General features: G+C 35.5%; 1 protein-coding gene and 1 long non-coding RNA gene across 2 annotated transcripts in view; both read right to left on the reverse strand.

Annotated features, from left to right (window-relative positions):
• Window positions 1-2,405, reverse strand: part of LOC108538902 (uncharacterized) — a 69,283-nt gene extending 66,878 nt beyond the window's left edge. The window contains exon 1 of the long non-coding RNA XR_001888223.1: window positions 2,367-2,405. This is a non-coding gene — a long non-coding RNA (uncharacterized LOC108538902). The remainder of the gene's footprint in view (window positions 1-2,366) is intronic.
• CNTN5 (contactin 5) overlaps window positions 1-23,899 on the reverse strand; it is a 1,382,289-nt gene that overhangs the window by 694,936 nt on the left and 663,454 nt on the right. The window lies entirely within an intron of this gene.

The raw sequence follows: 23,899 nt of genomic DNA on the forward strand, positions 1-23,899 counted from the left end.
TTTTCCAGGTGTTGTGTGTCTCAGTTCCCCTGGCTAGGAAAAGGGATTCCCTTCCCCCTTGCACTTCCCAGGTGAGGCGATGCCTCGCCCTGCTTCAGCTCTCTCTGGTCAGGCTGCAGCAGCTGACCAGCACCAATTGTCCGGTACTCCCTAGTGAGATGACCCCAGTACCTCAGTTGAAAATGCAGAAATCACCAGTCTTCTGTGTCGCTCGCGCTGGGAGTTGGAGACTGGAGCTGTTCCTATTCGGCCATCTTGCTCCGCCCCCCTCCTGAATAGCTTTTTAAAAATGCAGCTACTAAATTAGTTGCTCTGATGGAGTCTGAGATTCTTTTTATTTCTAACAAGTACTACCCAGTTGATGCTGCTGCTGTTGCTGCTGCTGCTGCTCTGGGACTACACTGAAAGTTGTAAATTTCCAGATCACAGCAGTGTTCAAATGTACTTGAACTCCTAAAATTAGAATATAATGATGCAAAATACACACAATGAAGTACTATAGCTTATATGTTAAAAGTTTATTACTGTCATCATTACATCACTTCAGATAATCTATTCCTTCCAAAAAATTTGAAGATAAATACATGTTTATTATAACACTGTTGATAAAGAGAAAACGTGAAGAAAATGAGCATAATCTATCATCACTTCAGAAAGTGATAACTATTGTTACATTTTAAATGTATTTGTGTGTACTACTTTTATCTAGCTTGTTTTAATGAAATTTTGATAATATTATCAATGCTGTTTTACATTTTTTAAATCTTATGTTGGATACAGTCATTTCTCAATATGGTTGCCTACACAGTGCTTAATGGATGTTGATTGTTGTAGCATATGGGAGATACCAAATATTCCTAATCAATCCCCCCTTATTAGTCACTTGCCCTGCTTCTAATTTTATGTCATTATTAGCAATGCTGTAATAAACAACTTTGTTTCCTATTTCTTTGAAATACTTTCAGTACTTAGTAAAATTTTAAACACTTTTAAGTATATAGTTGAGAAGAGCAAATCTCGTTAGTAGAAAATTATTTTAAAATGTTTATGTAAATTCAAATTTCTCACCTACAATTTGAACTGGATATTGAAAAACTTGGATAATTCCTACAGACTTTTAGGTATTATCCTGAATATAGAAAAAAAAAAAAAAACATGAAAACACATAATCAATTTGCTCTATTGCTCTCACGACAGTCTGTCTATATGTGTATTTTATTACTGAGTTTTCGTTTGCTTCTACATCAATTAAAAATAGGTATGTTCTTCAAGTAAGTCTTCTAACTTTTAAGTATTGGATTGTGGAGTACCTGTAACTAGTTTTGGAAGCATTTTCTAAATATCTCTGAAACCTATGTGTTCCAATATCAATCACTTAATAACTGGGGTTATTTAATAATCTTTGATACATTTATTATGTATTAGATTTCTTTAAAGTTACTGTGTGTGTGTGTGTGTGTGTGTGTGTGTGTGTGTGTGTGTGTGATGTGAACGCAAACAAATGCATACACATTAGTCCCTTCTCACACTGCTGGATACCCAGCATAGTGGGGACACAGTTTTGGTGATAGTGGTTGTTATACAAATTCATACACATCATACACACATATATGCATATACACATATAGTAACTTTAAAAGAAAATCTAATACATAATAAATGTATCTAAGATTATTAAAATAACCCATTATTAAGTGATTGTTTATTCTTGACAAATATGAATTGTAAAAACTGTCTGCACAGGCACTTTATACTAATTACTGGTAACTTCAAGGAAGCTTGAATTTCACAAGGTCCCTCTGTAAGACACTTCGCTAAGTTCTTATTTTAATTTCATTACTGCTTTGCAGCAAAGATAGGTATCAGAAAATATACTTTTCTATTATTCAGTCTAGGAGAATTTTCTGGGCTGTAGACTAGCAAGTATAAATGTTATCAGACCTAATTTAAGTATCATCCCAACCATTTGTGTGCTTGACCTTTCTGATCTTGATCCTTTATCAACTGAGATTAATACTCTCCATATTATAGGATTAGGAGAATACAATCTAAGACACTTAAATGGTTTAGAATTGAGCCTGACATATAATGAACATCACTCTATCCTGACTAAAATATCAATATTTTCATATTATTTTCATTTTTTGCCAAGGAAGAATACAAGAATATTCAATGCATTTTCCCAGATGCTAGTAAAGTGATTTTCAATCCTCCTGTTTGGCAGGGAAATTAATTCTCTGAATAAAATCTTACATAGCGTATTAATATAGAAAACATTACGAAAGAACTAAGGTCTACCCATTGAAATGTAGAGAAGAAAAGAACAACAATTAAGTAAGAGGTGCTATTCACTGAGCTTCACCTACCACTGTAACTGCTACTGAGGTGGCTCCATGGAATCTGGAATTCTAAAGAATAAATATGTCACATTGGAACAATTATTTACCCAGCTCCTCTAGCCTAGGAACCACCTTTATCCCATCATTTTCTTTATTTCAAACAAGTTATGCTGGCTTTACCAAAAATACATAAATCCTTAATCCATTTATTTCTTTCCATGATCCCCTGTTACTACCCTAATTCAAGCAGTCATCACCTACTATTTAGACTATGAAAACAATTTGCCAGTTTTACAATAGTCTTACTGAGGTGTAAAGGACATACAACTGCACGTTTAATTTGCATAATTTTCTGAGTTTTGACATATAGATACACCTGTGAAACCATCACCACAATATGGAGGATGAACATATTCATCAACCCTAAAACTTTCCTTGGGTCAATTTGTAATATTCCTTGGCCCCACCTCACAACATCCTTAGGCAACTGACATTTTGCTTTCTTTCAATATGAACTAGCTTGTACTTTCTAAGGTTTATATACATATAAGCAAACAGAATTAAATTTTTTTCACTTATGAATATTATTTTGAGATCCAAGAATTCTTTAAGTAACACAAGGTCACATAGACTTTCTTGTATTTTTTCATCCAGAAATTTATAGATTCAGGTTTTATATATAGTTGTATAATATACTGTGAGTGAAATTTTGTATATAAAATGAAGGATGGATCAATGTTCATATTTCTGCATATGGGTAACCCATCTGTTTCAGTAAAATTTGTTGAAAAGATTATCTTTCCTCCATTCAGTTGCCTTTGCACCTTTCTAAGAAGTCAGCTGCCCACATGTGTGGCTCATAATTTTCTTGTTTCAGTCAATAACAGCGAAGTTAAATAATTACTAGATTTGGTTATTAAGATAATTTTACATGCCAACTTGGCGAATCCATGGTACCCACATATTTAGTCAAACGTGTCCATACGTTTCTCTGAAAATATCTTTCAAAAGAGATTAACATTAGGATCCATAGACTTTGACTAAAGCAGATTATTCTCCATAATGATTGGGTGGGCCTCATCCAATCAGTTGAGGGCCTTAAGATAAAAAAGACCGAGGTTTCCAGAGGAAGGGAGAATTCTACTTCCAGACTGCCTTTGGGTTTGAGTTGCAATGTCAACTTTTCCTTGGGTCTCTAGCCTGCCAGCCTACTCCACAGATTTTGGACTTACCAGCTCCCAGAATGTTGTGAGTCAATGCCTTGTAATACATCTGTCTATATACATATATACACAACCAATTCATTCTGTTTTTCTGAAAAACTAAGACTAGTAGTGTATTTATATTAATTAAAACATAGTTTACAGTTACCAAAATCTAAAACAAACTAGCTTAAATATAAAATTTGTTATGTTTACTTACATATCTTATGGTATCCTCAGATAGAAAACTTGCTCTCAGGAACAATCGGAGCCTGAAATTCAAATGCCATTGGGTCTCTCCACATCTTATGCCCTTTCATAATTTTTTTTCCCTTTTTCTTTTATTACTCAGTCAGAAAGTCTTACTTTCTCTGCTTCCCAGAGGTACTCACCTAACAGGATATGGCTACTGCCAGCACGATATTTACAACTTTTATTTTAAAGAGTAAATGATCATGTATCTTTCATTCCCAACCCTCAAAAGCCCATGTGTAAGTGTCTTTGACCAGCTTGGGTGAGGTGCCCATCTCTAAGTAAGTCAATTGTGGCAGGGGTTGGAGTCATAATACAAAATGATGTTTGTGCTGGAGCCCCGTAAATGATGCACAGGAGATTGCTCTTAAAGGAAGAGGGTTCTGGACAGGCAAATGGCATTTACTACATTTTTCTTTCTTTTTTTTTTTTTTTTGAGACAGAGTTTCACTCTTGTTGTCCAGTCTGGAGCGCAATGGCACAATCTTGGCTCACTGCATCCTCTGCCTTCTGGGTTCAAGCAATTCTCCTGCCTCAGCCTCCCTAGTAGCTGGGATTATAGGCATGTGCCACCACGCCTGGCTAATTTTGTTTTTTTGTTTTTTTTCTTTTTAGTAGAGACGGGATTTCACTATGTTTGTCAGGCTATTCTCAAACTCCTGACCTCAGGTGATCCACCCATCTCAGCCCCCTAGTAGCTGGGATTATAGGCATGAGTCACTGTGCCAGGCCCACCCATTATTTTCAGAAGCAGTAAATAAGCTAAAGGTCTAAATTTCTAATTGTTAAATGTGATGCAAGAGTAAATATGTACTATATACTCTGTAGATTGGAGAGCTTGCTGAAATTATCAGACATTGCCTGGGATATTAAGAAAAAAATGGAATGTAAAATTTTAATTCCAATTTTATATTCTCTAGACAGTCTACACGAAATATTTCTCCTTTCAAATCAGACTTTTAGCTCTGACTCTATTCACTTGCTCTGAATGAGAGGGGATTTGATTTCATTTTATATTATCAATTATTTAAAAGTTTTACAGTAGATAATGAAGAGAATCTTATTCTCTAAACACCCTATATAAATTGGCACATTAGCTGTCATCCCCTTACCTCACTCTGCTTTTCAGATTACTTGTTGAAACCTGAGTAATTATTTTGTGTTTGTTTTTGTGTTTGCACACTCCTGTTTTACAATGTAAACTCCACAAGAGCTGTTTTGTTCACAGCTACATCCTAGCACCTAAAAAGGTGTTTGATACAAATTAAAGATTCTTATTTTTTAAAAGAAATATACATTTTAAGAACTTATATTTAAACTTTGTTTTAAAAGCATATAATTGCATTTACAAAGATAGCATCCATTAGAATGGGCCTCAGTGGTGAAAGAAGGCCAATTTGAGGGGTTAGTGCTTTTATAATAAATTCTGAATAGGTCTAGTAATCTTAACACATCTCATCCTTCAAAATCAATGATCTAGTGCTCACATTTACAAATTTTCCTTGAATTTTTTATGTTCTCCTGCTCAATGTGTCAAATGTGACAGAACAGATGTAGTCATTGAATGATCAAACAGATGTTTCATTTATGTTACCATTCATTACAATACATCATAATTGACAGCATGACTGTGCAACTTCTCAGGTACCTAAAAACTACTCAGGTCTCTTTTAAGAGACTCGGGCTTTTGAAAAAAAAAAAAAAAAAAAAGCAAAATTTCCTAAGAAACACATAAAATGTTTAAAATATGTATTTTAAAATAAATGGCCATTACGGGTAGTAATAATGAGTTGAGTGAATCCCTTTTTCAAGTTACAATGGTATGCAAGGAATTTTTATCACTGTGTACAGCAATCATGGATACCATGGAGACTGTTTGAAGAGTATTACCTAACCCTGCCTAATGTGTACTTCCAGTGCTTAGATCATATGGAAATGGATATGGAAACCCCCAAACCTCCAAATTCCCAAAATAGATGCAGGTATATGTATTTTATACATTGGCTGTACTATTCTATATATCCATTATGTGCTTTTTGTGATGTTGATGCTTTTCCAACACTTCCGGAAAAATTCTCCCTGTAACATGCTGAGCTCCAGTAAGGTGCTAAGGAGGTTGTTAGGAATGTTTTTTTTTTTGTAATTTACAACAGTTCAGTGAAGCTTTCTGTATAGACTTTGTTGGAGGTTTGCGTTTTTTTCATTAAGCTATCTATACTTACATTTTTCTTTTCCTTTTTTTTTCTTTCTTTTTTTTTTTTTTTGAGAGGGAGTCTTGCTCTGTCGCTCAGGCTGGAGTGCAGTGCCGCGACCCGCTCGCTGCAAGCTCTGCCTCCCAGGCTCAAGCCCTATCTCCTGTCTCAGCCTCCCGAGTAGCCTGCACTACAGGAGCCTGCCACCACGCCTTGCTAATTTTTTTGTAGTTTTAGTAGAGACGAAGTTTCACCGTGTTAGCCAGGTTGGTCTCGAACTCCTGACCTCATGATCCACCCCCCTCGGCCTCCCAAAGTGTTTCCTTATTTATTGTTGGGCACTGGGACAGAGGGAACTCTTCTCTTTTGATCTTTGACATTTTTTTCCAGGGAACATGCTTTTTGGTCCACAAACTTAACTGTGCAAGAAACACATTTTTTTTTTCTTTCCCAAAATGTCTAGGTTAAAATGAGATACTGAATTCCTGTACTGTCTGTAGGAGTTTTCTACAGACAGTTTTCTGAAGAAAAATGTTTGGGTGGGTATTTTGGAGGTCCTGAACAGAGTCAGAGAGGCTTATAAGCTGCCTGATAATGAAATGAAGGGCCTTTGCTATCCAGTCCACTGTGTTCACTTGCTGATCTCCTGTTTTCCTGGTGTCTTGCAGCCCTGTTTCTCTTTGCCTCCAGTCTTCCATGTCTCTAGTGGACTGCAGGCATCTTTGCTAAGACTGGCATCTTTGGGCAAATGGACTAACTCCCTGGGTACCTTGCACAACTGTTGCCTCTAAGATTTTATAAGCCCACTCTTAAAGTTCATAAACTAGGGCATGGGTCCAGGATAGTCTAGAAACTTACTATCTTTCTTCCATTTTCCCGAAATTTTGTCCTTTTCAAGTGTTGCCTTAAAGGGCAGGCATTTAGCTTTCCTCTTACCCCTGGCGCTTCACATCATTTCTATGAACTTAAATTTTTGGACAGGACAAGCCTTTGTTTTCCAACAGTTTCTACTTTGTGATCTGGAAAATTTCCTGAGGGGGAAAAAAATATGAAAAGTCTAGCTATCTGTTTGAAATTAAGAAGGTGGAGAAAGAGGGAAACAGTAGCAATAAAATGCAAATTAATATGCCAAAAGCTTATTCAGACACACTTGTTTTAATCTATCTCTTTTTCATACCTTACAATTATTTTTTTAAATGAAGAGGTTAAAGTAAAGAAGTAGGATGTAAAGACAGGAATTAATTTATCCATGGCTGCAAATAAATTTGTGGGCTTTTAATACACCACATTTAGCTCTTCAGAGGCTCCACAATAACACACACACACACTTACACCTAAATACAAACATATACACATACACACACACACACACATTAAGAAGTGCTGCAATACACAAACACATATACACACATGCATATATGTGTATGCATATATGTGTGTATATACACATGTGTGTATTTATTTATATATGTGTATTATTTTGGAGCCTCTGAATAGCTAAATGGAATATTAAAAGTTCACAAATTTGGAGTCATGGATAGATTTATTCCTGTCTTTACGTCTTTATTACCTCATTACATATGTGTGTATGTGTGTGTATGTGTGTGCATATATACATCTATGTGTGTATGTGTGTATATATGTATATAAAATAGATAAAGCAGCAATGGATTTTATTATATATAAACCAGATAAAGACTGATGATTCTATTTTCAGTATTCCATGTTCAAGGCCAAATTAATCCCACAGTCCCCAAGATGAGTTCAAGGGAGTAATTTACAGACACTACAACTGTTTGCTTTCGAAGAGATTCAGACCTTTATGAAAGACTATAAACCGAAGACTTTGAGGGCACAGACAACTAGCCTGAAGGAAGCATGCAAGAGATTTTTCTGAAGGAGTCTCGCAGTCTGCATATCTAATTTTTAAGCTATATAACTGAAATTGTCCTCATTCTTGCCGTTGACAAGAATTGTTTGCCAGGTGCTGGACAGAAATATAGTCATAATTAAGTATTAATCAGGCTGTACTTTGGGCCATTTCTTCTTGCTGAAAGTCATGTAGCATTAGATACTGTTCACCTCCACATTGTTCCTATACAGAGGATTTCTGACATTAGGCTTGTAAGGCTGTTTAATAATTGATTTGATACCCATTGTCCCTTCAGACAGGAACTCTGACATTGGAATCATAAGGATTTTACCTAAGGACCACTTAAGATGTTTTTAAGACCCCCAATTCCACCTACCAGTTTGAAGAACCGCACAGAGGAATGGCATCTCCATGAGAATACAGCTCCTTCATCTCCCTGGCCTATGACTTCACCCAGCACTCTTTGACCAATCAGATATCTTCACACTACAGCTCATTCCAAAACCCTTATAAACTCTAAACCCATATAAGTCGAGATAGAGTTGACGTGTCCTCCCATTTCCTCGTTCAGGAACGCTAAGATTAAACCTTTTTTTCTGCTGCAACCCAGTGTCTCAACATACTGACTTGCTGTGTGCATCAGGCAACAAACCTGTTATGTTTACAAAACTTTTATTTAAGGTCTACTAAAAAAAGGCTTGGGATTTTTATGCAATACATCTTCTAAGATTTAATTGATTTGCTTTTAGTCTAAATAAGCATTGTAGAAAATGCAGTTAACGTTCAGACCTTCTCAGCACTTAAGGGACATCATTTTAGGCAGGCAATTGCTTACATAATAAGCAATTTAACAACTCAGGTCTTCGTTCTTTCTCACTCAACTCAGTAACTTCACCAGTAGAGGTAGATCAGAAAATCTGAATCAGTTGAAACCTACATCATTTTTAATGTGATTTCTGAAGCACCATTTCATAAGCATTAGTCCCATACTATCCCCTGTTCCCTTGCCATCCTCTCGTCTCTTTTGCATTATCAGAACCAGCAAATGGAACTCCACCTTTGCCTAATCCCATTAACGCTAAACCTCTAAGAATGCCAATGGTCTATTTAAGAAGTTGATATACCTCTTAGCAAGTTCCTTCCATCGGAGGAGGAGGCTACCAATCTCAAAATTCTAACACTGTTTAGATTTGGCCTACCATATATTTTAGCTCCATAAATTAAACAATTCTAATACACACAGATACTGTGGACATCTGCTAATTTGAAAAACTAAAAAGCTATGTTCCGTCAGTGCTGTTTGAAAACATACCTAGTAATCACTCAAAATTCAAGCGAAGACTCAGTTCTGATAAATTTCCTTTTGTACTTTCACCTGCTTGTTTGCATTATAATAAAATATTTATCATCACTGAAGGATGATATAAAATATTCATTAACAGTTTTGGTTTATTTTGTTTTGGACTTAAACAACTTGATGGATTTTTTTTTTTAATAGAAATAACAGTAGTTTAACTGCCTTGACTGATTGCTTTGGCAGTATTTAGACAAAGAGGGATACATCATTTTTAACTAGCAGTTTAGAAGCTGCCTAACAATCTATTGTAAAAATGACATTAAAAAAAGTTTCTATAAAATGACTCTTTTCATTATGAAGAATCGAATATCCTGAATTAAATTCTCAAACCTGACTACAGCAAAGATCTAACGAGAAATCCATGCTCTCCTAGGAGTTCATTTAATTAACTCAAGCATTGCTTTCAAAGCGCAAGTTATAGTGCTGCTTGTAAATTCACATATATTACATGTAAATTATAAGACAGATCAGAGGAGAGGGACTTTAGTGACAAACCAATTTATATTTCTTTCTTGCCTATAAGCATTTTTCTCCTCTCATATTTTACATTTAGCATTGATAGACACAGATTGAGGACTTTACTTTTCCTAGCTATTGTCACCAAGATATACACTTTTTCTTTTTAAATATGGTAATTCAATAAATAGAACTGCTTACTGATTTAAGGTTGAAATCTGAGGGGGGGAAAACTATGAACATATAAAATTTTTATTAGTTGACTCAAATCTAGATGGATAAATTGGCTCTTAAGTGAAATAGGTTTTGCCCCAAGAGCCAGATATTGTGCTTAAGGGGAAAAAAGATGAGATCAACAAGCTTATAAAATAAAGTCTTGCCCGTAATGTACCATGCATTTTGGGAAAATGAAAGCGACAATTATTTGTTCTACAGTTTAGTAGTACAGATCCAATCTGTCTCTTTATGAGTTTATTCACTAACTTGAACGAATTAGTAAAATAAGTATTTTCCCTTACCTTGTATTTACTATTTATCTCCCTGCCATTATTGCCCTGTTTTTCAAAGTTGTTAGCAATAAAATTGAAACCAGTGAATTCAGATCTGATGTATAAACACTTGTTTTTTCTTTGTCTTTCCTCATCCTTATCCTCTTTAAAGGTCATTTAAATCAGCAAATGTTGAACTTACCCTAAGTTTTACATATTCGTGAAATAAACCCTTTCTCAATGAACTCCTTTTTAAAGAACTTTAATAAATTTGGTAAAATGTCTTATCTGAAACCGTTGGGGGCAGATGTGTTTCAGGGTTGGAGATTGTTTAGACTTTAGAAAGGTAATACTTTCCTGCACATATTCAGTGTATTACTGAACACCTTCAGTGAATTGTTTAATAACATACAAAATAATAATTTTGCAATAGTATATAATGTATTTCATACTGAAGCATGTTAATATTTTGACTGCAAACTTAAATATTTGTACCAAATGGACTAAATAAGTTCTATAAATTATGTGTAAGTTCTGCTCAAAATTTTTCACCAAGTAAGTTAGACAAGGTTTTGATTTTAGAGCTTTCAAATTTTATTTGGGGATAGTGACTACAGCCTTGTAAGATTCAAATAAATCACTCTGGTTGACAGCATTCTGAGATGTACTCCAAGATCCTGCTTTCTAGTGGACACAGCTCTTATAAAGCATTCCTCTTAAATGTTGGGAGGACCTCTGAATCATACAGAATAGTCACTCACTTGATTAGGTTACATCATATGACAAAGATGATGGTATAGATGGTATCGATGATGGTGTGATTATTTTATGTTATATAAGGCGCTATTGTAACCAACTGAAGATAGACTGCCCCGCTGGTGCTAAAGAAGCAAGCAGTCATGTTGTGAGAGGGGGCTATATGACTAAGGCTTGAGGGCAGCTTCTAGGACGTCAAAGTCACTCTGGCTGACAGGTAGCAAGACAATGAAGACTTCAGTCTTACAACCTCAGGAAACTGAATTCTTCCAACAGCCTAAATCACCTTGGGAGAGCTTCAGGTGAGAGATAAGATTCCAGACCAAGACAACATCTTGATTTTAGTCTTGTGAGGTGCTCAACAGAGGAGATAGAGGAGATTTTTTTTTTTTTTTTTTTTTTTTTTTTTTTTTTTTTTTTTTTTTTTTTTGAGACAGAGTCTCGCTCTGTCGCCCAGGCTGAAGTGCAGTGGCCAGATCTCAGCTCACTGCAAGCTCCGCCTCCCGGGTTCACGCCATTCTCCTGCCTCAGCCTCCCGAGTAGCTGGGACTACAGGCGCCGCCACCTCGCCCGGCTAGTGTTTTGTATTTTAGTAGAGACGGGGTTTCACCGTGTTAGCCAGGATGGTCTCGATCTCCTGACCTCGTGATCCGCCCGTCTCGGCCTCCCAAAGTGCTGGGATTACAGGCTTGAGCCACCGCGCCCGGCCACGCTGGAAATTCTGAACCACAGAAACTTTGAGATAATGCGTTTGTGGTGTTTGTGCTGCAAAGTTTGTGGCAATGTGTTATGCAGCAGTAGAAAACTAATACAGTCAGTACAATTTCATTTCTTTCTAACTCAGAACTTTTTTTTTCAAATCCTTATATGAAATCTTAGCCATTTTCTATAAATTCTTATTAAGTTATTGTCTCAGTCATACGGGTAAGTAAAAAACAAAAGGGTATCTTGATATGAGGATTTTTAACTTAATTTTATAGTTCATTTTCATGTTAAATAAAGTTTACATATAATCCTGAGGCAGTTGATAGGGTTAAAAAATAAGTGCTGATAAAAGAATATTAGGGAAGTGACTTGGTTTTAATTTATATAACACTTTATTTTATTTTAACTAGGTGGGTTTTTGAAACAAGTCTGTTCTCCAAGATGAAACACAGATTTGATAAAAATTAAACAAAATATTTTACAATTTGGAGTACGATGCATGAAAGTTTAATAGCTAAAACACTTTATCTCTGTCACTTCGATTCTTACTAGGGGCATGAAGAGGGCTTATTCTATGGTATTACATTTAAATATGCTTTGGATCAAATTGCCTACCCACAGCTTAGAATTTCCATCAGTTTCTAGGATGAATTGCTTTTAGGGAAAATACTGTTTCTTTAGAATGTTTTTAACCTTTTCTCATCTTTTTATATTTTAACTTCTTTCCCCTTTCTGCACTTTCCAATTGCCACATGCAATAAAAATTTTATAGAATGATCTTAGATTCTATGTTACCAATATTACTAAGTTTGTGATGACTGTTTATGGAATTTGTTTATAACATAACTGTTTCGCTTTTTCAAATTTCAGGCTACATGAGCCGTCATATATGTCCTCAAATTATTCACTTACATCTTGGATTTTCTGCTAAGCCCTTTCCTTTTCTAAAAAGGACAGAGTCCCATATCTTGATTGTGTATGTTAAATAACAAATAACTAAGGTGGAGCATATATTGAGAATAAAATAGAAACGATAAGACAATTTCTCCTATTCTTCCCATTTAACACATTTTCCAAAGGCAGAAACTTGGTTTCTTTAAAGCCTTAAGTGGAAAGACAGATAAGAACGTTATTGAGCTGTGTTTTGGGCCGAATTGTGAAAACTGCTAAATACTTGAGATTAGAGATATGCCAGATACCCTAATTATTATACATTGTACATATCAAAACACCACCATGTACCCCATAAATGTGTACAATTTCAGATATCTACTTAAAAAATAATAATAACAATGAAAAAGTCAGAATTGGAATGTTGAACTACTACTGACTATTATTTCATTTGTAGTAGAAGGATCACACAAGAGACTGCCAGTACACTTCCAAAATTCAGGTAAAGAGAGATGAGTATCAGAGAACAGCAACTCAATGTTGTTCCTTGTAACTAAGAAAACTTTTATCACAGAAAGTTGCCTTGCTTTTTGTGTAAGGAAAGAACAAAAATGAAAGTAAGTAGTTTACATAACACCTATAATTTTTAAAATATCAGTAATATTCTTATGATACTAACTGGCTGAGAGTAGCCTATCCTATAAAAGTCTGGGTCTTACTCATGTAGCACAGATAGTTAGTATAATAGAGACAGATGCATTATGTTACCATAGCTTTATAATCAGCTATTCAGGTGAATGAACTAACTCCACATGCTCAGAGTTCATGCCTACCAAAACACTTCCCGAATAATACTGGACTCCCCATTAGATTAGCTGGCAAGGAAAGAAAACACTGACTCTGAACATGAGTAGCCTACTTCATAATTATATTTCTCACTATAAGTTAATTCACTGAGATCACGGTTTTTACAATTCTCTTGTGGCTCTGTAATATTAAGATTCAATCTGAGTAACAATGTTCCATACCAAAAAATGTATTACAGAAGTACTTTTCATTTTTCAGATTGGCATATAGCTCAAGAGTTTAGAAAAAATACTCTTTTTATATCCTTTGCATGCTCCAAATGCATGGAAAAATAATACATTTCAGGCACATTACAACACTTATTGATACGAAAGAGGATCCTGACATGTCTATAGGTATTCCAGGAATCATTCCTGTGGGAATGAGAAATGGTATAGGTTTGCTATAAAGAATCATTTATAAAAAGGTTGAAAATACAAACAATTTTGTAGTCAAATAGTGATAACCAACATAAAGTATTGGCAATACTTCAAGTAACTGAGTACACAGAGCCAAATGAATCAAGTTTCCAGACTGTTTTCTGCAAAAAACTATTTACTCTGTAGGAAAAAATGTAATGTTTCATTAAAAATTTCCTTCTTGAGTGAGCCCACTTCTTAAACTATATTTCTCTCCAGATAGTTTTGCTTTCTTCACTTTTTATCTTTTAAGCAATAAATATCTTATTATATTGTAGGACTTCATATACAACCCAAAGTAAGTTTATAACAATACTGTGGGGTTTTGGAAGTTCTGCAGTTCACAAAGAAATTCTTTCAGTATCTGCTCATTATTCAAAGAATCCGTGCTCATTTGTATCAGTAAAACACCTGAGGTTTATTACAGGGAAAATAAAGTTGCAACATTGATACACTCATCTTTATGATAGCCCATATATTCTGAATTTTCTCCTAATGACAGTTCTACCTTATTGATGTTTCTCTTGTTTCAGAATTTCCCTGGGATTCTGACTCATTTTGATCAGGACAAAACTAAATGACTGGATAAATAAGTCCAGAGTATTTTACTAAGTTTAAATTAATAGAAGTAATTTGGGAGATACTTCTATATAAACATAGGAAATAATTTATAATTAGCAAGACTTTTTTCTCAATATTATTTAAATTCACAACTAATAATTGTTCCCATTTATGGAGCACACAGTGATGTTTTGATACATACAATGTATAATAATTAGCATAATTAGGCCGGGCGCGGTGGCTCAAGCCTGTAATCCCAGCACTTTGGGTGGCCGCGACGGGTGGATCATGAGGTCAGGCGATCGAGGCCATCCTGGCTAACACGGTGAAACCCCGTCTCTACTAAAAAAAAAAACAAAAAACAAAAATACAAAAAACTAGCCGGGCGAGGTGGCGGGTGCCTGTAGTCCCAGCTACTCGGGAGGCTGAGGCAGGAGAATGGCGTAAAACCAGGAGGCGGAGCTTGCAGTGAGCTGAGATCCGGCCACTGCACTCCAGCCTGGGCGACAGAGCGAGACTCCGTCTCAAAAAAAAATTAGCATAATTAGCATATCAATAATCTCAAACATTTATCATTTTTTATGTATTGGGAACTTTCAATATCTTCTCTTTTATTGAAAATATTTGGTATTTTCTTAACTATAGTTATGCCATAGTGTTACGGAATACTGTAACTTATTCCTCCAGTCTAGCTGTAGATGTATATCCTTTAACAAATTTCTCCCTATCCCCTTCTCTGCTTCTTTCTAGCATTCTCAACTTCCAGACTTCTCTGTTCTACTCTTTGCTTTTATGAATTCAACTTTTTCTACATATGAGTGGGACATGCAGTGTTTAATTTCCTCTTCCTGACTTATTTTACTTAACATAATATCCTCTAGCTCATTTATGTTACCACAAATGACAGGGTTTTATTCTTTTAATAGCTACAAAGTATTCCATTGTAAATATATACCACATTTTCTTTAACTGTTCACTTGCTCTTGGACATCTGGGTTGACTCCATATTTTGGCTATTATGGATAGTGCTGCAATAAAGGTGGAGTGAGAATATCGCTTTGATATACTTACTTCTTTCAGATAAATATCCAGTAGTGGGATTAATGGATCATATGGTGGTGCTATTTTTAGTTTTTGAGGTCCCTCCATACTGTTCTTCATAGTGACTGCACTAGTTTACGTTCCTACCAACAGTATACAAGAGTTTCCTTTTCTCCACATCTTTGTCAGCAATAGTCATTGTAACTTGGGTGAGATGATAGCTTATTTTGATTTTCATTTGCATTTACCTGATTAGTAATGTTGAGCAGTTTTACAAATTTGTTGGCCAAAACCACGATCAAGTGGGATTTGTTTATCACAGGAATGCAAGGCTAGTTCATCATATGCCAATCAGTAAACATTATACATCACCATCAACAGAATAAAGGCCAGAAACCATGTAATCATTTCAATAGATGCAGAAATGGCATTTAATAAAATTCACTATTCTTTCATGATAAAAATCACTCAACAAGTTAGTCATAGAAGGAAAGTACCTCAACACAATAAAGGCTATCTGTGACAAATCCACAGGTAACATCATACTGAATGAGGAAATGAGAAAGAAAGAAGGAATATCCAAATAGGGAAAGAGAGAGTTAAATTATCTGTGTAGACAACATGATCTTATATATAGAAAAACCTAAAAACTCTACCAAAACCTTTGGGAACAGATCAATACATTTGATCAAGTTGCAAATACAAAATCAACAAAAATCAACAGTGTTTCTATACACAAATAACAAAACAGCTGAATAAGCAATCCCATTAGTATAGCTCCAAAAAAAAATGTCTAGGAATACATTTAACAATGGAAGTAAAAGGTCTCTCCAAAAAAAATGTAAAAAGCTGATGAAAAAAATCAAAAAGACACAAAAAATGAAATCTCATATTCGTGAACTGGAATAATTAATATTGCTAAAATGTTCTTACTATACAAAGCAATCTACAAATTCAATGCAATTTCTATCAAAATACAAATGATATTCTATACAAAAATAGAAAATAAAATTAAAGTTTGTATGAAACAACAAAAGATCATTTATTAGTGAAAATAATACTGAGCAAAAAGAACAAAGCTGAAGGTATCAGACTATGAGATTTCAAAATATACTACAAAAATACAGTAAACAAAACAGCACACTACTGGCATAAAAAACAAACACACAGACCAATGGAACAGAATAGAGAACCCAGAAATAAATCCATGTATTTGTAGACAACTGATTTTGACAAAGGTGTCAAGAACTTTCATGGGGCAAGTAGAGTCTCTTTAAAAAATTATTCTGGTAAAACTGGATATCCAAATGAAGAAGAGTGAAACTACACCCTTTACAAAATGGATTGAAGTTAAAAATGGATTAAAGACCTAAATGTAAGACTTGAAACTATAAAACTACTGGAAGAAAACATAGGGGAAATGCTTCAGGAAACTTGTCTGTTAAAAAGATGTGATGACTGAGACCCTAGAAGCACAGACAATAAAAGCAGAAAGAAACACATGGGGTTAATGTAAACTATTAAGTTTCTACACGGCAAAGGAAACAACAGTAAAAAGACACCTACAGGATGGGAAAAACTATGGGCAAATTGGGCAAATTATTCATCTGACAGGGAATTAATACCCAGAGTATGTAAGGAACTCAAACATCTCAAGAGCAAAAAAGCCAATAATCTACTTGAAATATGGGCAAATGATCTGAATAGCAAGTTTAGGATTTTTTCTTTTTTTAAAGAATTAACATTGATAAAGTGCTTCAAACTCTTTTTAAATTTTTGTTCAGTCTTTTATCACATATTGTCATTTATCACATATTGTCAATTTCAGTGAAATATACTAATGGGCAATATACTTAACAGGAATTATATTACTAAACAAAATGCACCCCTTTTCCTTAAAGAGCTCTCAAAATATTAGGGAAGACACACCTTCTAAACACATAAGTGCATGCCAACTTTAGGTCCTAAATAAAGTCATATTGAACAGTCAGCCAAACATGTGTGTGAGTGGACTGATTGTATATTCTGACACAGATGTGGAAAATACTGCCTTGAGTTTTTGCATCTTACCTTTTGGTTGACCCTAACATTGAATATTCTGATAGATTGTAGGAAAAAACATGGCCTTGAAAACATTTGCTTCTCTAGCTGAAGACACAAGCAAAGTGTCAATGCAGATAGAATAAATTTCTCATATTTGACTAACAGCAAAAAATGGAAAACAAGCTTATTACATATGCATATTAGGGTAGATGTAATCCTTCCAGATAGAAGGTACGTATGTAGTTTGTTATCTAGCTTCTTCACTTTTGACAGGCTTTTCCATTTTTTCTTCCAGGCAGTGATTGTACATAGACATGAGCTGCCCAACAAAATAAACAAAAAAGAGCCAACGTTTTCGACTGCCAATAACTCCAGCTCCTGGCAAAGTATGCCCAGATCAAAAATCAATACTGAGAAATGGACTCCACAAAAACAAATTAACTGCACTAGTGACTTGGACTTGTTCAGTAAACTTTTGTTGTGCTGTTGCTTAACCCTTATTGTGATAGGAATCCCATCAAGGAATACATTAAACATTAGGCAATTATTTTTTAAAGTTACACTTTAAGTTCTGGGATACATGTGCAGAATGTGCAGGTTGGTTATATAGGTATACACATGTCATGTTGGTTTCCTGTACCTATCAATCCGTCATCTACATTAGGTGTTTCTCCTAATGCTATCCCTCCCCTAGCCCATACCCCCTGACAGGCCCAGGTACGTGATGTTCCCCTGCCTGTGGCCATGTGTTCTCATTGATCAACTCCCACTTATGAGTGAGATCATGTGGTGTTTGGTTTTCTGTTCCTGTGTTAGTTTCCTGAGAATGATGGTTTCCAGCTTCATCCATGTCACTGCAGAGGACATGAACTCATCCTTTTTTATGGTTGCATAGAATTCCATGATGTATATTACCACATTTTCTTAATCCAGTCTATCATTAATGGACATTTGGGTTGGTTCCAAGTGTTTGTTATTGTGAATAGTGCTCCAATAAACATATGTGTGCATATGTCTTTATAGTAGAGTGATTCGTTCAACCATTGTGGCAGACAGTGTGGCAATTCCTCAAGGATCTAGAACCAGGAATACCATCTGACCCAGCAATCCCATTACTGGGTATAGGTATATACATAGACAATTATTTTATTGACAAAAATATACATCCTCAGAGTAATTTAAGTCTCAGAAATTCATATGCTTTTTTTTTTTTTTTTTTTTTTTTTTTTTTTTTTTTTTTGTGAGATGGAGCCTCGCTCTGTTGCCCAAGCTGGAGTGCAGGGGTGCAATCTCTGCTCACTACAACCTCTGCCTCCCTGGTTCAAGTGATTCTCCAGCCTCAGCCTCCCAAGCAGCTGGGACTACAGGCACCCACCATCACAGCTGCCTTTTTTTTAAGTAGAGACAGAGTTTCACCATATTTGCCAGGCTGGTCTCAAACTCCTGAACTTGTGATCCAACCCGCCTCGGCCTCCCAAAGTGCTGGGATTACAGGTATAAGCCACCATGTCCGGCCTCAAAATATTTTTTCTTATCTTTTTGTTTGTTTCTTAGTATTAAAGTTTTGGGAACAAAGTTTCTGGAATGTATTTAAACTACGAAGTACCATATTACATATAAGAATCTAAAGCTGCATGTATTGTTAAAAGAAAATGTATTTTAAAAGGAATCGTGTTGTACAGTTCCTTTAGTGTTTATTCTTTTGGTATCAGAATAAAAACAACATATTAGAACAAAGATTTACTACATGTTCAAATATATCAATAACTTGCAGTGCTCTGCTCAATTGCTTCATTAGTGAGTATTTAATATACTTTGCCAAAATTAGTTGAATTGACCAACACGCAAAACATGTTTTAAATGGCCAATTTTGACTGATCTCTTGTGCTAATATTTACAACATATATTTGAGGAATTTTTTACAACATCGATGGGAATCTGTGATTGAAAAAATAGTTCAATGTCAGAATTCCGACGGTGAGAACATCGTTTTGCCCACTGGAAATCCTATAGATAGGAATAATTAATTGAGATTCATTTCTAAATTATTCGTTACAAAGTAATATAGAGCTAAATACGGTTGTATTGTTTCCTTCCTCAATTCTTCCACGTTTCAAGGACAGTACAATCTAAAGGCAACATTAAAAAAAACTAAGACCTTGCCCATTGTGAGGTAGCAGTTTTCCTTCTTCACATATGTGTTCAAAGTGCTCAACTGCAACTCCAAGCAAAATGACCAAAGGAAAAAGATATAAGACTGAGGAGGAGCTTCTGATTTGACTCCTCTGCAAGACATGGGTCAAATTTCCTTTTTCTATGCTAGAGACAGTCTTTTTCGGAAATGATATTTACAAGTTCAGCGGGCATATGGATATATGTGTAGAGGCTAACAAGTGAAGGTATAAGTAGCTTTATATGTGAAGCTCTATGTTTTTGTATATAGAAATTCTTACATATTTAATTCAAAACATTTTAAGAGTAAAATTATCATGTATACATATAGAATATGGGCTTTGCATGGGACACGGATTTCTGACATAGTGGAAAATTGTTCACATTTTAAATTACTGAAATTTGTTAAAGCCACATATATTGAAGAGTTAATATGGCTCTTTTAACTTTTATTTTAATTAAAATTATTTTGAAATAAAAGAATTTAAATATAGGAAACATTATTTCATTTTTTTCTAAATGTACATTACTGGAGAGACTCAATTCCATTCCATTAGAAGGAACATAGGGGTCCCATCTATGAAGGGTTTGTGTGGCTCACAGTCACAAAGTATAGCAGCTCTGCTTAGCATATATCTGGAATAACAGTAAGAGCTCAGGCAGTGGTAGCTATTATAATTACTATTATTATTAGCATTAATATGCTTTGGCAATCTATATATGTTCCTTCTTTTATGCACTGCAATTTATTACTCTAAATAATATATGTACATTCACTCATATAATACTCAACAAACCTATGCGATAAGTATAGTTATCATCCTTATTTATAGATATAAAAATTGAAATACTAAGTAGTATAACAGGTTCCAGAATAATACATTGCTGGAATTACAAATGCTTGAAACAGAATATATAACGTCTGAGGTAATACAGCTACACATCCATTCTCTTAATCACCACAAGGTATTGCCTCATTGTGTATCTATATTCCCATTACCTCTGTGTGTTGTGTGTGCATCATATAAAGAATTAAATATTTGTACACATGTACATTTTTACAGAGATACACCAACACCTATACACATATACTCAAGCCTTTTCCAGTTCCCCATTATTGAGATTTTGCACATCCTTGTTTCAGTTGCGTAAAATGCTCCCATAGGAGTATTTATAAGTTTTGCATGAGGTAACACATTTGAAAACCTCATATATCCAAAGGAAATAAAAATCTGTGTGCCAGAGAGATATCTCTGTTCCTGTGTTATCACAGTATGATTCACAATAGCCAATAGTTTGATATGGAATAGACCTAAATATTTATCAGTCAGGTAAATGGTGACAAAATATGGTATATATACACAATGGAATACTATTTAACTACAAAAAAGGATAAAACCTGTTATTTGAAACAACATGGATGAACCAAGAGGATATTATGGTACATGAAATAAGCCAAGCACAGGGCTAATACCTCATACTGCCATTCATAAGTGGAATCTAAAAAAGTTGATCTCATAGAAGCAAAGTAGAGTAGTGGTTACCAGAGGTTGACAAGGTAGAGGGGAGAAGAGGATGGAGAGAGGTTGGTCAATGTGTACAAAGTTACAGTTAGGAGGAATAAGTTTTGGTGTTCTGTACAGTAGTGTGACTATAGTTAAAAATAAAGTATGTTTCAAAATAGCTAGAAGACTTTGAAAGTTCTTAAAAAAGAAATGCCAAGTATTTGAGGTGACAGATATGCTAACTACTTGATTTGTCCATTACACAACGTATAAATGTATCAAAACATCACACTGTACCCTGTAAATATGTACAGTTACTACGTGTCAACCAATAACAAAACAAAAAGTAAACAATGAAAAAGATCAACAAAATAAAAGCTTAATTCAGCATTTGGCACATGTAGGGTGTTTGAAAGAGATTAAGAATTAAAAAATTAAAAAACAGGGAGGTTTATTAGTTCATGAAACCAAAGGACAGAATACCACTGTAAAATCAGTGACAATCAAACAAGAAGCCTGGATATTCTCAGGACTCTCAATTTCTCTCTGAATCTTACCTTTCTGTATTAATGCCATGTTCTCCTATTACATAACACATCAAAAGGAATTGTTCAGCACAGCAGGGAACATGACCAGAGGCTACTCAAGACTGGCACTCTTTCATTCTCAAGCAGAATGAAATCTTCCCTATCAGCTATACTTAGAAAAATCTCAGGAAACGATGCTTAAAGATCTAATGTGGGTTTCATCCCAATCTTTGGCCCAATTATCATATTCAAAGGGATGAGGTCACATGCTTCCCTGCTTTTAGGGGAGCTAGGGTACAGCACTGGCAAGGCTCTACTGAACTGAAGAGGTGAGATGAGGAAGAAGCAATGCTCTCAAATACGGGAAGTTATGGCAAACAACTAACATTTAGCTATTGTTGCTATTATGCATTTAATAGCAGGACTGAGCAGGGATGAAGAAGTTGGGAGATAGGGAAAATGAGGGAAGCTAAGTTGACCATGAGATCAAATCTTCCAAGTTTAAGTTGAGGTTTGGTTCCACCTCTCCCACTTAAATATTAATGGAATACTATGGATCCTGTGATGGCTGATACTTCGAGAATAATGGCACTGACTCCAGAAATCCCTGTTAGCCGGTATCTCTTTCATAGGCCAGATTCCAGATAATGATATAGGAATTTCTGGTTCACTGTATATTTCTACTTTCTAAGACGGGGTGGCTTTCCATTTCTCCACCCATGAACTTCCAGGACATGCCCTCCTATGTCTCCTCCTTAAGATCCCTCTGTCTTCAATTCCATACAGAAGTGAGAACTTCTGCCTGTTCCCTTTGAGAACCAGGTCAGGAGGAGGATTGGAACCAATTCACAGTTTAGTAACTAGAATTCAGATACTATAAACTTTTCCAGGTTGCTTTTCCTGTTTCATTATTATCATCAAAGTTAACCCTCACTGTTCAGGTAGTTCTTGGTCCTTTTGTTCTACTCAGTATTTTATCTGATCACTCTGTGTGCAGACTTTCTCTCCATCTCTAAGAAATCCCCAATAGCTGGATTAAAGTTTAATGGCTACACCTGATAGTTTTAAAATCTCAATTTGTTGGAAAAACATTATCTGAAATCAAGCTCTTCACAGCCATCTATTTCTCCTAACTTTTCTTCCTCCAAATTTTCACCTCGAGTGTACTTACTTCAAATCCTAACTCATTACATTTCATGTCTCCTGCAATAATTAAGTTACAGAAGTATGTTTAAACATCAACATAATTGTTTTAGCTCATTTACAAATATTAACTACCGTGTTTAAATCCTAATGCATTTTTCTGTGCCTAAAGATTAATTAAATCATTAATAAATCAGGCAAATTGTGTTTACGGATTTTAATAAAGACACAGTTTGGTGCCATTGGGATCTTATTTTTGTAACCAAACCATAGATCTTTGACCAAAATGGGCAGCTGCCCAATTATAGCATTAAGCAAAGTTAATTAAATTTCCCATAATTTTCTCATTTGGAAATAACGATCTTCTGCCTGTATTAAAAACATGGGAAAAAAATAGATAGATAGATAATCAGTGAACATATGCATAGTAAGCAGATGCTGTTATTTGCCACCCTTACTTCCTTTCAGGACTGAAGAACTACTTTCCTTGCTCTCCGTATCTTTCCCTGGGCGTGGCTCAACAGAGGGATGTAGGGTAGCCCACTTGTAATGACTGCTATACTCAGGAGTTCAAAGATTTCAGCCCCTCTCATCAGAAAGCTGGAGAGCTTTCTGTGGGATCATCTGAGGCATCTGTTCCAACTGTTATTTCAATACTCCCTCTCTGTCCAATCCTTGTTCCCTCACTCCCTTACTGGTGTTTCAAGAGCAGTTCCCAGTGAAAATTCAACATACAAATTTCGATCTCAGTGTGCTCTGGGTGTGTACAGTAAGATAAAATGTATCTGGAAATATTTCAAGTTCAATTTCTTAAAGCTCATTAAAATGTTTTGGGTAACTCCTTTATTTAAACATCGGCAGGGCGCGGTGGCTCAAGGCTGTAATCCCAGCACTTTGGGAGGCCGAGACGGGCGGATCAAGAGGTCAGGAGATCGAGACCATCCTGGCTAACACTGTGAAACCCCGTCTCTACTAAAAAATAGAAAAAAACTAGCAGGGCGAGGTGGCGGCGCCTGTAGTCCCAGCTACTGGGAGGCTGAGGCAGGAGAATGGCGTGAACCTGGGAGGCGGAACTTGCAGTGAGCTGAGATCCGGCCACTGCACTCCAGCCCGGGCGACAGAGCGAGACTC

This window comes from Rhinopithecus bieti, unplaced genomic scaffold, assembly GCF_001698545.2.
Source record: "Rhinopithecus bieti isolate Rb0 unplaced genomic scaffold, ASM169854v2 scaffold_14936, whole genome shotgun sequence".
Taxonomy (NCBI): Eukaryota; Metazoa; Chordata; class Mammalia; order Primates; family Cercopithecidae; genus Rhinopithecus; species Rhinopithecus bieti.